General features: G+C 35.0%; 2 non-coding genes across 2 annotated transcripts; one reads left to right on the forward strand and one right to left on the reverse strand.

The window, feature by feature from the left end:
* Nucleotides 1-5,811: 5,811 nt before the first annotated feature.
* On the forward strand, nucleotides 5,812-5,878 carry Smp_tRNA_01503_Gln_TTG.1.1. Its single transcript has one exon. It is a non-coding gene (tRNA).
* Nucleotides 5,879-12,181: 6,303 nt separating this feature from the next.
* Smp_tRNA_00791_Gln_TTG.1.1 lies at nucleotides 12,182-12,248 on the reverse strand. Its single transcript has one exon. It is a non-coding gene (tRNA).
* Nucleotides 12,249-17,483: the final 5,235 nt, after the last annotated feature.

A 17,483-nucleotide genomic window follows, 5' to 3' on the forward strand; every position in this document is an offset into this window, starting at 1 on the left:
TATAAATTCTTGGTAAAGTTGAATTACGATGACTAGCAGAGGAATTCAGGATGGACATTTCGTCCTATTAAGGATTCGTTAGTTAAGTTTGATTGAATCACAATGTTGATGTTCATACTGAGACTTGAACATACTACTTATAACTTTAGATGATAGAGTGTTATGTATTAAACTATCGAGTTCAGTTGGACACTAACCCTTAATCTTGAATACCTATTCGTTGAACAACAAAACGGCTATTTAAACTCAATAAGTCAGTAAATAACTTTCTGTTCGTCTGAAGTGATAGGCACTGGGTTGAAATCTCAGTATGTATATCAACTACGAAATATAACTATACCCAACCGATGACTCCTAAGTAGGACGAAAAGTCCCACCTGAATTCTGTCAATATGAACTTAAATCTGCTAAGGAATTATCAAAAACCAGATGATATTATTTCAACAGTTAATTTATCATAATTTGATATGTCTCTGCAATGTCTACACATAACCGTGCGTTGAATAGAAATCAGAACGTTAAAGCCTCCAAATGAGTTAATTGTTAGTGTAAGATATTTTTCCAGTAGCATCAATAAACTTCTGTCTGATCTTCAACTTGATTAGCTTCATTTGTTATGGCTTCTCACTTGAACTTGAAGAATTCATCTAGTAACTTGTCTCTAGCGAACAAAACGGTCATCATTTACTGACTTATTTATATGAAGAGTTAATGTGTAATTTCAAATTTGTCTTTGCAAAAAAATTGACAGTTTAGTACTTCACATTGATGAATCTCAACTCAGTAGTCAAAATATGATAATGATTGTTATTAGATTCAACCCTGTATAAATGAATTATACCAAGAAGTATCAAACAAACAATGATAAGATATCTATTCTCTCTAGCCTACTCCTCAACAGCTTTCTCACTGTCAACATGGGCATTTATTGTTATTAGTTTCGATTATAACATCATTATAATTCAGCCAATCCTCAAGGAGGCAAGTTATGCTGTCGTCTAATCATAACATGCCACGTCGATATTCTAGAAAAGCTCCACCAGGTTCTGATTGGATGGAATCTCTTCGGCTCCTGTAGAGCCTCTGGAGGCTCCATCGTGCTTCTCGAAGCCATCCTAACACCTTATGCATATAGACTAACCATTCCCTCAAGTCTTCATGAGGAATAAACATATTTTTAATAGTATCCACATTGTTCCTAGTTAAGGTTAGCTATTTAAGGTAAGGACTATGGGGTTTAGGGTTCGTATTTTTGTCGCTAACTGACATCAGCTATAATTCAAGATACTCTGTAGTCAAGTAAATGAAATAATTTCGCGCATAAACCCAAGAGGCATTATCTAATTAGTTCATCTTAAAATGTGGTGCCACCAAGTTTAGATATATTTCACAAAGATTTTTGAGTTAAGAATTAGGAATAGTGCAGATTTTCCCACTATATCCAGTATAAAGAGACAGAATCAGGCGTTGGATACATTTAACATCAACATTTTTACATTATAGTGGTAAAAATAATTTTTGGTCATTACTTTCAACGCCCAAAAACCTATTAGCCGCGTTCTCGATTCTGAGTGACTTGTCCCTAAAGTATATTTTTACATACTGAATCTTCTCAGAGGTTGACGGTAGGTTAAGAGTTGGACAGTAGTGTTGAAGAGTGATTTCTGGTGTTCATTAATTACCATCATCCTTGTTTTCATTATTATGTTAATTTTATGAATTGTTCAGCAGAGACCAGGTCGTAATTAATTCTCATTATATATATACGAAAGCGTACAGAAATGCATATAGAGAATTTCCCATTCTTTAGAAAGAACGTTCTTCATAGCGAATTCCGGAATAGTGTTCTCCAGCCGACCAATGTTCATCAATAATCTTAAAGATAAATTATCTCATCTGATCATATCTATTTGAATTTATCAATTTAGTTGTTCATGTAAAACCAGGTATATAGATCGTTTGATGAATACTTTATCTAAAAGAATTCAAGAACATTACTTGTGGTGGCTAAAAAAGGAGGCGGAAACGATTCAATAAGAAGATCAATAATCAAACACCCTGTGAACACAGGTTACTCAATCAAAGCGGACTCTGAGTTCAAAGTTATCTACAAGGTAAATAGAAGGCTGTTAACAAAAGTTAGATTGCATCTTCTTAAGATTACCGAAGCACTAGCTATAAATCTGGAAAAACTTGAATTATGTGTCCAAAAGAAACTCGTACGGTTGTACCATGGTCTTAATGTCTCATAGTTTTCTTTCTTCATCATACGTTTTTCCCTTCACAACCATCTGCTTCCCCTTATAATATCTTCTCTATAGACCTTTTACACCCCCTAATGGTCTATTTCTATTTCCCAATGTCAACATTTTATCCTACTATGCTGAGCCTTCCTTTCTCAATCATAATTTCCTTATCTATCTTTATGATGAATATTCAAGCCCTTGACAATAAAACTATTATTGAATTCATTTAGTATTGTTTGTTTGAATATTCCCATCGATGTGTTAGGACTATAATTGGTCAGTCTCTAATTGGCATATGTGCATACTGTGCGTATTGCCTCGATATAACCTTAATTCACAAGCATTGTAAGCAAAGATGGATAGTGGCTAGTAGTGGAATCCAGTTTGACGCGCGTTTCGTCCTATTTGGGACTCGTCAGCTAGATGCACCTGCATCTCAGAGTTGATGTTCACTCTGGGACTCAAACGCCATTGCGTTATCCACTCGGCCACTGAGTCCTGATAGCTACCTGTCCTATATTCCACTGCTAGCCACTATCCATCTTTGCTTACAAAACTATTATTAGTTTATTATTATTATTATTATTTTATATCTCAATAGGTATATATCAAACAAGTGATATCAGAAAAATATAGGAAGGTATATGTATATGAATGTATCTGTTGTGTGTTTGCCAACATTCCAAATCTCTCTTGCCAAAAAGTTCAAGGTGAAATAATCAAAAAGAAAAAAAAAGCTTTCACATTCTATTAGCATGATAACATTTTATAGTAATAGTAATAAATTATAATTATTATCATCAAAACAAATGAATGTGTACTTTTATAGAATAGTACAGAATTATATTTGCTTTCACTCCATCCCCTACCCCCCCCACTTTTATTTTTGACAGACTAGGCGAAAAACAATATTTTTAAGAAGTACGTTAAAATTAATGTTATTCTTTCATGATTATTGAATGTGTACCAAATTGAAGATGGAAATAAATTAGCTTAATGTTTAAAGGCACCAGAATAGACACTAAGTACTACCAGTGGTGACATTCAGAAATCTTATAATACCATAACGAGAGAACAGAATTGACAACAACAACAACAACAACAACGGTGTGCATACACAGACACACACACACACACTCTATTTGTTATTAAAAATTTTGTTTTTCATCCTTTTTCCCCAGAACCAAAAAAAAAAAATTCATCTCGTTTTGTTTTGACTATTTTCGGGAAAAATAAAGTTGGATGAACTGAACACAACACACAGAGAATGTGGTGGTGGTGATGATGATGGTGATGGCATCGAGTGTATGTCTATCTTCACACAAATGACCTTGACTAATATGGTATACAACTCCACTTGAGTATTATAATTGTTTATTCACCTTGATCTATACTTTTAAAATATTGAATGGATAGTGTTCATATGCAGCTCTGTTTCTTCGTTCCCATAAATAATTATAATAATAATCTCTCCTTAGTTGTAAATAGATAATAAATTTTGTCTGTATAAATCACGCGTAAACAAAATTTGGTGGATCTAAGCATACTACTACTACTACTACTACTACTACTACTAATAATAATAATAATAATAATAATAATAATAAATAGAAATGAATTATAATAATGACAACAATATAAATTATCAGAAGGGGGTTTTGTGGAGATTTTAGTAATTTTATAGTTGAGATCATGAGTCAATTGAAGCTAGATCACCATGGAAAACCTAGAAACACTCGATGGCCGTTTCATCTTATTGTGGGACTCCTCAGTAGTGCGCATCCACGCGCCAGAGCACTTAACCGATAGACCACTGAGTCGGCTGGCATCCAACGGTATTAATGTCTAACTTCAACCAATACACGAGACTGGTAGGTTCTGGGTTCGAACCCGCAATCTCTCAAGAAAGAAGACAGAAGACTAGTAAGTAGGAATGTTATTCTCAAAACAGTGTCAAATATAGTACAAAAATATCATGTATTTATAGTTTTTTGGCTGAAAGTAAATCATCATTTTGGACAGCCAATAGGCACATAGGAGTCCTTCTTATTCATTCAATAGGGGAGCTACACGTCGACATTCTAGAATGTTCCTCTAGCGGTGATTGTATAGAATGTCTTCGGCTCTTTCTGGGCTTCTTGAGTTTGCCAACGAGCCAACCTTACAGATATGTAATCGTATCATACTTGAGATCGTTTGTTAACCATTGTTGTCTTATAATTCTCAATAACTAACTCAACTTACTTGGTCAACTATCCTCTTTTTAAGTTAAAACAAATTAAGTTAATAGTTACATTGATAATGCTGATTGTACTTAGAATTAGAAATATATAAAACCACATTTATGGCTTTCATTCAACGTTTTCTGTCGTAAAATGAATGAATAGTGATAGAAACGCTTTTTTACATCATGGATATGAATAATTTGTAGTGTCTTATCTTGATGTTACTAACATTTAAGTCTTGCTAACCATATACATCTTTAGGTGTAACACAGCATAACATTTATGATTGGATATTGGATAAAGTTTAGATTGCAGCTAAAAAAAAATCAATAGTTTGACTCTCATCCCACTCAAAACTGACGTTTTATCTTAGGCTGACGATTGGCCTGGTTGTCACAGTACCTATAATGTCTTTTCAAGTTATTTCAAGGGGGTGTTAAGGTACATACTCTATACTATCTACTTAAAAATACCAATCAGAATGAGTGACCGATAGACCAATTAACAGTAAAATAAATGATATGTAGGAATATGACTAATAGAGCCATACTGAAGTAATGTAAACGAAAGCTGATAATTCCTCTATGTAGAGGTGGGTGAAGACATTGTTAACGATCTTAGTTATAGAATTTAAATCTCTTCTAAAAGGCAAATGCAGTTTCTAAGTAAATATTTAAAATAGATGTATACTACTTTTAAGATAATTCAGTTACTGCCTTTCACAATGTCGGTTGTAGTAATAAGTTTACTAGAGGTTTTATTCACGAAGTTTTCATCAGGATGTGTATATATTAGTTAATAGGTGTTGAAAATCCCCTTCTGTGGTGTTTTGGTGTCTAATCATGAATTGAAGTAGATAATCACGTCACTTGAAAGACGCTCTTCTATGTGGTAAATCTCATAAACCAATCATTAGCTAAAATTCTTTGAGATAATTCAGAATCATGCTACAAGGAAGATAGCGCTAGACTTGATTGAATTAGACACTTACTCTACAAATTCATTTAGTATTGTTTGTTTGAATCTTCCCATCGATGTGTTAGGACTGCAACTGGTCAGTCTCTAATTGGCATATGTGCATACTGTGCGTATTGCCTCAATATTACCTTAGTTTACAAGCACTCTAAGCAAAGATGGATAGTGGCTAGTAGTGGAATCCAGGAGGTGCGCTTATAATGCTTGTGAATCAAGGATATATCGAGGCAATACGCACAGTATGCACATATGCCAATTAGAGACTGACCAGTTGCAGTCCTAACACATCGATGGGAATATTCAAACAAACAATACTAATTGAAGTTAAACTTCACCCCATTGCACAAGCAAGTGGCTATGAGGACTCAGTGGCCGAGTGGATAACGCGATGGCGTTTGAAGCGAAAGGTACTGGGTTCGAGTCCCAGAGTGAACATCAACTCTGAGATGCAGGTATGTCCAGCTGACGAGTCCTAAATAGGACGAAGCGACGCGCGTCAAACTGGATTCCACTGCTAGCCACTATCTATCTTTGCTTACTTACTCTACAGTTTATAGCTATCATGTGATGTATGGTGTATAGAAAAACAATGTTAAACATTGAGTTTGATATCAATAAATAAGTAGTTCAAGGTGAACTAGATTTTACTTACGAACCGATAAGACTTCAAGTGGGGACTATTAACTTTTGTAAAAAAGTCAAAACCTGATGAAGAATAGATGGTACATTGATAAAGGTTAAGCAAAATATTATAATATTTGAACATTCGATGACTAAAGAATAGAGACTGTTGTATCCCGTGGAGAATTATGAATGGTAACTCTGAGAACTATCTATGGACCAATATGATGTGTATATTTCCTGTTGTATAGTTGTTAAGTAACTAAACTATCCATATTCGTGTCCCTTTTATTATAAGCCTTATTTTGACCTATGAACTATTATTATACGATTTACCATTCTTGAGTTATCCCCAGTCTATTCATTACTTTCCCCCCTATTCACAGCCTCATTTAGCTAAATCTTGTACAAATGTTATTTTCTATTTTATGGTACGATGTAGTCTGTTTGGTTGGTATATAAACCCAGTATGTTTGTGAATAATGATTCATACTGCAGAGGCTGTTATTGATGTTCTGGACTGAACTAGCTGGGATAGGCAGATAGTAGGACTGATAAGTACTCAAAACAGCTCATACGGCTTTTGTGTATCATAGCTCCGATCGATAATTCGCTCTTCTCTTATTGGTGGGAATCAGCACGTTCATATTATCAAGCAGGGCACACGCATTCACTTAATCATTATAACAGAGACCATTCTTTTTTTGAATGAAGCTAAGAGGTTATTGATATTTTAAATCAAGATTCAAACTATTAATCCTAACATTTAACCCTAAATCTCAATCATTTCCTTAATACCCAATTTTAAATCATAATTTCAACTCTTAACTTTAAGTCCTAATCTTAACTTCAATTTTTTTGGAGAATTTCTGTGTAAAGAAAACCCATTAATTTATGTCATTTACATTATGATTGGCGATTAGTTGACTCTCGTTTGTCAAAAATGGTTTTCAGTACAGCTTACATTCATCCTGTCCTGAAAATTTTGATTTATCATTACATGTAGGTTACAAAGCAATAAGGATTTATTCATGACATTAGATTGTGGGAGGGTAATCGTCAAGAATCTGACCAGAATTCTTTTTATAATAGAGTTGGATATAAGCAAAGATGGAGAGTGGCTAGTAGTGGAAACTAGGACGCGCGTTTCGTTGTATATGGGACTCGTCAGCTGGATGTACCTGCATTCCAGATTTGATGTTCACTTAAGGCAATATCAAGGCAATTCGCACAGGATGTACCTATGCCAACAAGAGACTGATCAATTGCAATCCTAAACAACAATAGGAAGATATAAGCATACAAAACCAAATGAATTTTGAGCTAGATATATTGAATTAAGTATGATTTAAGATTACCGATACTCTAAAATTTTAAGAACAAACATTAAAATAGTGATAAGTACGTTAGTATTGTATGATGCTGAAACAAGGAGAACTAACACAACTATCACCGATATTCATAGACAACCGTCTACGCAGATACCATCAGCAACAATCTGCTATGGCAGAGAACAAACCAGCTACCACTTGAGAAGGAATCTAGGAAAAGAAAATAGGAAGTACTTACGACACTTACCACAAAAATCATAGAAATGCATTGCAAATCAAGTCTTAACTCGGAGTCCTCAAGGCTAAAGGAGAAAGTGCAGGTATGAAGTGAATGAATAGAATTTGGCAACAACTAGAAAGGAAAAGTTTAGAACAAAGTTAGCTTTGATATTCCTGGTTGGTGGCCTATACTCGGCAAGGGATATTGGGACTAATCGATCAATTATCTACACTATAATAACATCAATTATATTGAGATTATTATTTTGATCCTACAAAGCGGATCTAAGGATTTTATAATATAAAATCTGTATTGTAAATTTTGAAAATCAATATAGTTTAATAAGCTATATAGTGAGTAGGTGAAATAAGAGGAGAGTATTACACTCTTTGATGTACTTCAAGTTTTCAACTCAGTCGTAATAATATTTTCAATAATGCCATAAAACATATCTATGAAATAGTTGAAAGCGTGAGTCAATTAAAGCTAGACCACCATTTAAAACCTGGAAGCACTGCTTGACGGCCAACTCGTCCCATTGTCGGACTCCTCAGCAGTGCGCATCCACGACCTCGCCTCGCGAGTGAGATTCGAACCCAGGACCTACCAGTCTCGCACCAGAGCATTTAACCGACAGACCACTGAACTGGCCGGCATCCAACGGTGTTAATGTCTAACTTCAACCAACCCACGAAATTGAGCAACCGTTCACCAATTGTCTTCAGTGAGTTCCTATCTCACAGCACACCTGGTTTGAACTCCACTGGTCACTGCTTCTCACTAGAACTCCTGGATTTACCTCTCGAAGTCAGTCACTAGTGAGCATATGATTATTATTATCAATTGACTCACGCTTTCAACTATGAAAATACTAAATCTCCACAAAATCTCCCTTCTGATAATATATGAAATAAATGTAATCTACAAATATACTCCACAATTGTATAGGTTGGATTTATATCAGTTATAGAATAAGTATACTAGTGCACAAAATTGAAAGGTAATTCATGACTCAAGTAATTACAAGGTTCATATTGTTCCACACAGGAGTGGTGGACGAAATGATATGAATTAGATAGGTTAAATGGAAATTATAATGCCAATCTAACCATATGTTTTCAAATCTACCTTCTTACTACTTATAAGTAATAGAAAGGGTATTAGAACTTGGCTTTGTTGATTTCTGATGAATAATATACATGCATTATTACTTATGTTGGTGAGATTCAAATTATTCATCGTAAATGTTCAAAGAGGTCCTGAAAACTCTGAAAAAGATTTTATCAAATCAGTGTTTAATAGAAATTTCTCAGGAGCATCCAGAAAGTGTTAAACCATGTGCTACATTTCTCAATGGATGATTAACTATCTTACTACTATATTTAGTATGATTCCAGAAACGTCCAGAAACGTCCAGAATCCTAAAGTCATCTGAGGTAATATAAATACCCTGAACTTTCCTTGCATAAACAAACTTTGTAGTAAAGCGTTGTTTTGATACTTCATGCCTCACGCTCTCATGTTTTAGTTGTCATTAAGAATAAGCCTTTGGTTATCAGAATAGCTTATGGAACTGATTCGAGCGTTCAGTAAAAAGACTTATCAACCTTTGAAATATTGATTTCGGTCATATATTATCTAGTAATCTATCAATAAAACATACCATTCGTGAATAAGGGAGGTATTTCCTGGAGTTCTAGTGAGAAGCAGTGACCAGTGGAGTTCAACCGGGTCTGTTGCGAGATAGTAACTCACTGAAGACAATGGTGGATGTGTCACTCAGTTTCATGCATCAGTTGAAGTTAGACCATTGGATACCGGATCGGTGGCCTAGAGGTTAAGCGCTAGCGCGCGAGACTGATAGGTCATAGGTTCGAATTTCGAGAGGCGGGTTCGTAGATGCGCACTGCTGAGGAGCCTCACAATAGAACTAGTTGGCCATCCAGTTCTTCCAGGTTTTCCATGGTGGTCTAGCTTCAATTGACTCATGATCTCAACTGTTGAAATAATAAAACTATTGATAATATTTATTACACTTCAATGAGTATCGTTAATTTTATTACTAACCATTTGGCCAATGGCTAAATTTGTTTGAAATCTTTTTTCATACTCACCGCCTGACACAAAAATACATACGGTGGTTTTCGACACAGAATCATCTTGACCAAAAATTTCATATGATGTTGATAATGATCAGATCCAGTTTAATTAAGTTCAATATTCTGCCTCGTGGTTCATCTTTACTATTTTCAACCTAATTCGGTTATTTATATACTTAATCTCTGAAGAAGTAACTTGAACTAAGTTACCAAATGTTAGAAATTTAAATCTCTACTCTACCTACCATTTGCATACTACGAAAGTTAAGATTACTTTCTTCATAGTTTACATCATGGATTGGTCTTAGTTATATAACCATTGTAAGCCAGAAAACATTGGACATATGTTCCGTCCTGATATAGGAATTCTCATTCACATTCAACATAATTCACTAGCAACGTTTCAGAGTGTTAGAGTGAGTGGCGCAGGTTTAAGTCCATCAGGAGTAACAGCTCTCTTAAGATTACGAGTAAACCTTGGTAATGATTACCAAATGATGTGAAACATAATTTAAGGTAGTTCTCTCGATTACTTTCAATCACCTAACATCAAAACATTTTGAATGCGATATCAAGTTATTCAGACTAATGATCATGTTCCAATTTGATCGAGAGAAATCAATCAGCACTATAGGACTATACAAATAATGTTAAGATCTTGGCATGATTTCGTCCTTCTAAATAATTTAAAGTTCTAGGAAAAGATGGATGGTGGATAGCACTGGGATTCAGGACGCGTGTTTAGTCCTATTTGGGACTCATTAACTGGATGCACCTGCATTTCGGAGTTGATTTCCACTCCGGGACTCGAACCCAATATCAATGAGAAGATTGAAATAAACAGTACAAAATGAATCTAAACTTTACCTAATTGCACAAGCTAGTGGCTATCAGGAATCAATAGCTAAGTGGATAATGCGATGGTGTTTCAAACGAACAGAACTAGATTCGAGTCCCAAAGTGAACATCAACTCTGGGATGCAGGTACATCTAGCTAACGGGTCCCAAATAGAGTGAAACACGCGTCCTGGTTTCCAATGCTGGCCACGATCCATCTTTGCTTATAATGCTTGTGAATTAAGGCTATATCGAGTCAATACGCACAGTATACACATATGCCAATCAGCGACTGACCAGTTGCAGTCCTAAAAATCAATGGGAAGATTAAAACAAACAATATACAATGAATTGAAAATAAAGTTAGTCGAAATGAGACATTAATCAATATCTTGAGAGATGATTCTTCAATCAGAACACTAGTTATATCTCTCTACTCCACATGTATTACAGCAAAAAATCTCAGTACGATATTACCGCAAATTTATATCTGACATGATATTATATCATAATTATACAATGAAGCATGGTCTGTAATTAATTATAACAGTCCATAAATCTGTCACGCAATTTAAAATCACTAAAGTATCGTACCTTATTTGACTTCACTCCTTTAGGTGGTATGTAGTCTGATCCTGCTGCTTTCCCACACTTGATTTGTTTGATGACCATGCTGATTTCTTTGACCTTTGGTGGAGCGATATTTATCGGAATGTTTGTGTATGTTGCTTCGATGTCAGGTGGGTTCAGTGCCTCTGGCCTATTCAAACGTTCCTCAATATGTTTTACATATCTTTTCCTCTGTTCTTGAATCTCAGTGATTAGCTTATTTTATTTGTCCTTGACCGGTCTTTCTGGTTTATCATAATTACCTGCTAGTGTCTTTGTCGTCTCATATAGTATTTTCATACTTCCTTCACTTTCAACTTTTTTCACTGTCGTTACTAGGTCTCCCACAAATTTCCACTTGCCGGCTATAATGCTTCTCATCACTTGCTCGTTTGCTTCTATGCATTCAGTTTGTGCCTTGATTTTCTCTGTTCTTGTTCAGCTGCTGTTAATTGCTGTCCGCTCGTTCTTCTTTTCTTCAATCTTGCCCAGAGTTTCCATTATTTATGATAATGCTTGTTGAGACCAAGATCATCCTGACACGTTGAAGTCAGTGCTTGTTTGAACCCTTTCCAGTTGTCCTCCGTACTAGTTTCTTCCTCTTTCAGTAGATCCTGTAAGGCTTTGAACCTGTTATTGAGAGTTATCTTGAATTGGTTGAGTATGTTAGTATCTCTTGAGGAGGCTGTATTGAACGTCTGTAATACTGTTTGTCCAGTTGACTATTATCTGACCAAAGTTAGTCCGTTATGTGAAACTTTTAATTCACTCTACTATATAACATTTACCAAGAATTTAGAAAGTGAAGTACAACTTTTCTCATTTTAAAATTATAATTGAGAGAAAACAAACAAAACTACCATTAATCCAGGGCATTATTATTATTATTGTATGGACGGCGTAATGTCGAAACATATCTTAAGCAAAGACGGATAGTGGCTAGCAGTGGAATCCAGGACGTGAGTTTCGTCCTATTTCGGACTCGTCAGCTGGATGTACCTGAATCTCAGAGTTGATGTTCACTCTGAGACTCGAACTCAGTACCTTTCGCTTCAAACGCCATCGCGTTATCCACTCGGCCACTGAGTTCTGATAGCCACTTGCTTGTGTAATGGGGTGAAGTTTAAATTCATTTAGTATTGTTTGTTTGAATATTCTCATCGATGTGTTAGGACTACAACTGGTCAGTCTCTAATTGGCACATGTGCTATTGTACGTATTGCCTCGATATAGCCTTAATTCATAAGCATGGATTCCACTACTAGCCACTATCCATCTTTGCTTAGAGTGCTTGTAAATTAAGGCTATATCGGGGCAATACGCACAGTATGCACATATATGCCAATTAGAGACTGACCAGTTGCAGTCCTAACACATCGATGGGAAGATTCAAACAAACAATGCTAAATGAATTAAAACATATCTTTATAACTATTTACATGATCAAATCTCATATATGTCTATATATCCAATATTCTGGACATAAAATCCCTATTCGTTTAAATACAATGACTTTAGTCGAATGATGTACAGGATGTTGAAACATGCACACACATAACATGTTCACTTAAGGTGTATAGAGTAATACATGTAAAACCCAGGTTGAAATATCACACACACACACACAAATTAAAAGATTGTACACGTTGATGGGATACATAAAAGACTAATTGATTGAGACTCAATAAATCAAGTTCCTTGGGAAAAAAGCTTTTTTTTTCTAAAAAAAGAAATAGTCAGAAAATTCTCCACTTTTCTTTTATCCATCTGTTATCATTTTGTATGAAACGAGGAAAAAAAGGTTCTTTTTTTTCCCCGTGTTTAGCTTATGTTTTTTCTTGGCTCAGTATATTCATTTCCGTTTTGTAATGTCTAAATAGTCTTTGTCTATCTTTGTAGTTCTTTTCTTATTTGTGGCTTAAATTAGTTCAGTTTGTTAGGAGAAAATAGAATATAAATAGTTATTAATATTTTTTTTATTGAATAGAAGTATAGTTATGCTTTGTAATTATGGTTTGTATATCCTTAGTTTATATTACTCATATTTTTTGATGTCTTCAGGTATTTATCATAAGCAAATCAGAACAGAACGATCATAGAAAGTAGAAAGGTCAGACATGAATTCACACATTTACATCATCAGATGTAGATAGATTCAGTGGTTTAGAAGTTAAGCACTTGCCGCTCAGATAGAGGGTCATGAGTTCGATTACCTCTGGAGCTGTGAATTCATGCACTTGAGAAGTTCTATATCAGGACGGAACATATGTCCAATGCTTTCTAGTTTACAATGGTTATATAACTAAGACTCACTAGTGACTGGCTTCATGAGGTATTTCCTGGAGTTCTAGTGCGAAGCAGTAACCAGTGGAGTTGAACCAGGTCTGCTTGGAGATATCAACTCACTGAAGACATAAGTGATTGGTTTCTCAATTTCGTGGATTGGTTGCAGCTAGACATTAACACCGTTGGATTCGAGACAGCTCAGTGGTTTATCGGTTAAGTGCTCTGACGCGAGACTGGTAGGTCCTGGGTTCGAATCTCGCGAGGCGGGGTCGTGGATGTGCACTATTGAGGAGTCCCACAAAAGGATGAAACGGCTGTCGAGTGCCTCCAGGCTTTGAATGGTGGTCTAGCTTCAATTGACTCATGATTTCAACTATATAAAAAAATTACTAAAATCTCCACAAAACCTCCTTCTGACTTTGTTTGTTGAATTCACTAACGCTGAGTCTATTCACTCCAGTTACTTACTTGTTTACTTGCTTTACCCGTTACCCCTCGTCGGAGCATAGGCTGATGATCACGATTCTCCAACTAACTCTGTTCTGGGCTCTCTTTTCTAGTTGTTTCCGATGGCTGTTTATTTTTTTTATATCTGCCTCCTATTTTCTGTGCAATGCATTATTTTGTTTTGAGGATTCTGAGTTAGAACTTGCCTCATGATTCAGTCTTTTGATGATCTTCACAATGTAAGCCAGTAACACTGTAGTATGTTCTACTTATGTCGACAGATATAAGTAGTATGTGACGCCATCTAAAGCGGTTTAATTGGCAACAGAAGGTTTGGAAGATAGAACAGAAAAGAACGTGAAAAGAGGGTAATTGGTATGGAAATGACGGAACGACAAAGTCTGATATAATTAATGGATATTTTGCGAATGAAAAATTTAACGTATGGTTTTCACATTTTAACAAATAACTCTGTAATCTTGTGTTAAAATAAATTCGGTCGTCTCCGTCTGTGATTTCGTTCGTTACGATATGACCAAAAGTCTATATCGACGCACTTTGTTATATCCTAGCGAAGACATAGGCACGGGTAACTCCCAGGACCTATTATTGGACGATTATTCTATATATATCCCTATTGTATAACTATTCAGTAACTAGATTATCTATATCTATATTCATCTTATTATAAGCTTCATTTTGACCTATTGATTATTATTATACGATTTACTGTTCCTAAATTGTACTCAGTTTATTGATCATTGTCTCCATGTCCACAGCCACATTTAGCTTTATTTTGTACAAGTATTATTTTCTATTTTATGATGTGATGTGGCCTGTCTGTCTAATATATAAACAAAGTATGCTTGAAATAAACGATTCGTACAGATTCGCATAGCAGAAGCTGCTATTGGTGTTCTGGACTCAAGTGGACGGGCTAGGCGGATTAAGGACCAATAAGGACGCGAGATTACTCATACTGATTGGACGTCCTTGATTTTCACCGTGTTAAGGTCGGAGAAGTCGTAATTCTATTGGTGGATAATTCACGCGGGTTACGTCCTTGTTTAATTTGTAAGGTCATAACAAATTAGCGACAACCTTGATCAAGACATAACACACTCCATACATAATAAACTAAGATGAATCAAAATTCACCATTAATTATCACCGACAGGATAATTCATACCTTTACCAATAATGATACATTATAAAAGTGACTAGTTTACTCAGTCAAACATGATTTCAATGAGATCCAACCATCTTCACAACACAATAATGTTAATTAGTGATCTAGTTCGATCGAAAGTTTGCTTTTTGAACAATTAAAAATAAAACAAACTTAGTAACTAATGCGGAAGAATCTATTTATAAAAAATCTCAGTGAATGAATTGGAAGTAAATCCAACGTTTCACCAGACAATCTGGTTCAAGTTTTTTCAAGAAATTATTGATAATTTTAATCACAATTGATTGTAAAGCTGAGTGACACGGGATCGAATCCGTCATGGAGCACCAGTTCCCTCAAGATTACAGGTACACCTTGCTGACGAGTGCCAAGTAGCACGAAACCCGGGTCCAGGGCTTCCTGTTGACCACCTCCAACCACCATCTTATAATTTTAATGTTTGATTACATAAGTCTTCGAAAAAGCTTGGACCAGATTGCTAAGTGAAACGTTGGGTTTACTTCAAATTCATTCTCTGAGATTTTACAAATAGATTCCTTCTCCTTAATGTCTCACATCAACTAGGCGCTCAAATACTGTGAAGCTATTTAATCAAACTCAGACGAAAGTTCTTATATACTTAGTAACTAATATTTCGAATAATGTCTTCATTAAAATAAATGAACATTTAGTGTAGTTTTCGCTCTTCACTTTGTCATTTACATCATATCATGAGATAAAGGAAATTACTTTTATTACTCCATCTAGATATATATTTCCAAAAATAGGGATTTCCTCCATAAATTCTGTTTATAAGATGAACACTAGCTAGAGCTACTTCTTTCTGAATTCCCCGCATATCGTTAGATGTCATTATGTTGATTATGACTGGTTTATCGGTGTGTGTGTGTATGTGTATTGACAATAAGTGTTCTACTTTAAATAGAGTAAAATAAAATGATCAGAATGGAGTTTGCGAAGACTGTAGTAATTTTAATAGTTGAATTCATGAGTCTGTCTAAGCTGGACCACTGTTGAAAACCTTGAAGCACTGGACGACTGTTTTGTTCTAGCAATGCACGTCCACAATCCTGTACACAGGATTCGAACCCACGACTTTCGGTCTCGTGCGTGACCGGTTAACCTCTAAACCACTAAGCTAACCGGTATCCGACGATATTTATGTCTAACTTCCATCGATCCATGAATGGTTGCTCAACCGTTCATCCATTGTCTAAGGTAGATACCTGTCTCTACTTCACACCGATTGAACTCTACATGGACTCATGAATTCAGCTATTAAAATAAAATGAGTTATGACTAGTTATAGATTTATGTTTCTGTCATAACATAGAGAAATTACCAGTTGAATAATCATGATGATAAAATTGTAGAAAATAATTGTATGAATGAGTCAGTACAAATTTTATCACTTCTATCACATAGTATATATAACTTCAATTGTAGCTCTTCTAGGGTTACTGTCGTTCCCGAGCCAGGGTGGGTCGGGCGTGGAGTTGGCAACCTCATCCCGTAGAAAACAACCTTGCTAAAAAAAAACGCTAACCAGTATGCATATTTGTGTGTATGTGTGTAAATGTTTATTAGAATAATGTCAAACTATTCTATTCTATACGTACGTATGTTCTAGAACTAATTTCCAGAAAAAGTATTCTCTTTATTTTGTTCTATTCATCAATTAATAGTCATTTGCTTTCTTCTTTGTAATTCTTGATTCTTAGACGCTTACAATCTAATTTGGATTTGTACAAAGCTAATTCTTCCCATATCTATTATATATGTATGATGCGTTTAGAGGTTGTCCAATGCATATTTAACAAGAGAGAAAATGAAAAGCCGACTCTAAAGGAAAGAGAGAAAGAGAGAGAGTGTGTGAAGTGGTGTAGATTGAGTGAAGTTACAATGATAAGAAGACTAAGGTGTATTCATATATGGGTGTATGTACTACAATGGGAAAAATAAAAAACTGGAAGTGAATCTGTATATATAATAGACAGTTTGATATTATTATTAGATAAACACATACATTTCCCGTAAACTTTTGATTGTATTCAATATGAATTACCTAATATGATTGGTACTCTTGTTTAAAATTATTCTTTAATAGGTTTATACTAGAAATTGAATGGGAGAAATGGGAAAAATGGGAAAAATGAATAGATGATATAGGGCGATAACTAGTCTTCTATGAATCAGTATATACATATTTAATATGTTATTATGATATCATTTCATTGAAAGTACTTTTTGATAAATTTTGCTGATTGATGCGCTATATTCGGATTCTAAGTTAGTTTCATAAATCCCAAGCTAGAACTACACAGCGACTTGAATACGAGAGAAAAGGCACAAAATATACGAGAAGCATTTTACTTCAAAGGCTTATTTGTGTACAAAA

The sequence above is a fragment of the Schistosoma mansoni genome, chromosome 3 (genome assembly GCF_000237925.1).
Source record: "Schistosoma mansoni strain Puerto Rico chromosome 3, complete genome".
Classification (NCBI taxonomy): Eukaryota; Metazoa; Platyhelminthes; class Trematoda; order Strigeidida; family Schistosomatidae; genus Schistosoma; species Schistosoma mansoni.